Source organism: Tamandua tetradactyla, chromosome 21, assembly GCF_023851605.1.
Source record: "Tamandua tetradactyla isolate mTamTet1 chromosome 21, mTamTet1.pri, whole genome shotgun sequence".
Lineage (NCBI taxonomy): Eukaryota > Metazoa > Chordata > Mammalia > Pilosa > Myrmecophagidae > Tamandua > Tamandua tetradactyla.
Genome location: NC_135347.1, coordinates 38194070 through 38194866, shown reverse-complemented (window position 1 = coordinate 38194866; position 797 = coordinate 38194070). Strand labels below are relative to the sequence as shown.

The 797-nt window shown below is 39.4% G+C and overlaps 1 non-coding gene across 1 annotated transcript; it reads left to right on the top strand.

Moving 5' to 3' along the window:
- The first annotated feature begins 396 nt into the window (after window positions 1–396).
- On the top strand, window positions 397–504 carry LOC143665877 (U6 spliceosomal RNA). The gene has a single exon (XR_013167272.1). It is a non-coding gene; the product is annotated as a U6 spliceosomal RNA (small nuclear RNA).
- The last annotated feature ends 293 nt before the right edge of the window (window positions 505–797 follow it).

The following is a 797-nucleotide window of genomic DNA, read 5'->3' as shown; positions in this document are numbered from 1 at the left end:
CTTGATGTGGGCATAGAAAGGTGACTCAATTTGTTCACTGCCCTCATGAAGATAAATTATACTTCTTTCCCCCAGATAGCCCCAGAAACAATTAAAAACTCCACTGCAATAATTTCGCAATAGCTCATCCTTTATCTTGGTCGTTTCTTGGGTTATCTACAAACCTTTTCTGAGAGCAGAGGTCCACAAGCTGACAAGGAAAAGACATGTGGCAGCACATGACTTGAACACATGATCTGGATTGTACTTTCTCATGCCTGTTCATGAGTATATTTGCAGTAAGTTGTGAATATCTAGAGAAGTGAACATTACATGTATTACTTTATCTTTGTTACCAACAAAATTTTAATTTTCTTAGAGGTGGCAATGGGCATATCTTTAAAAAAAAATGATTTGGTGCTTGCTTTGGCGGCACATATACTAAAAGTTGGAATGATACAGAGAAGATTAGCATGGCCCCTGCGCCACGATGACACGCAAATTCATGAAGCATTCCATATTTTTGAAAGAAAAAAAAGAAAAATGATTTGGAGGTATTTAAGGGGCCTCTCTTTTATGAGATTCACATAAAATCCAACTATCAAAAATATAAACGTTGCTGCTACTCCTGAATTGCTCTAACCCTTCTACAGAAATGCATCTGTTTCCTGCAGAAACTGGTCTGTGAATCTCATGGAAGCTGAAGGGACAGTGTGGCAACTGGATGGAAATAAGCACTCCTCCATCCATTCCCTCAAGGATGTTGGAGTGAAAATTTGTCGGTTCAGCAAGTGGCCGGTGGCTTTCCTGGTAGGATT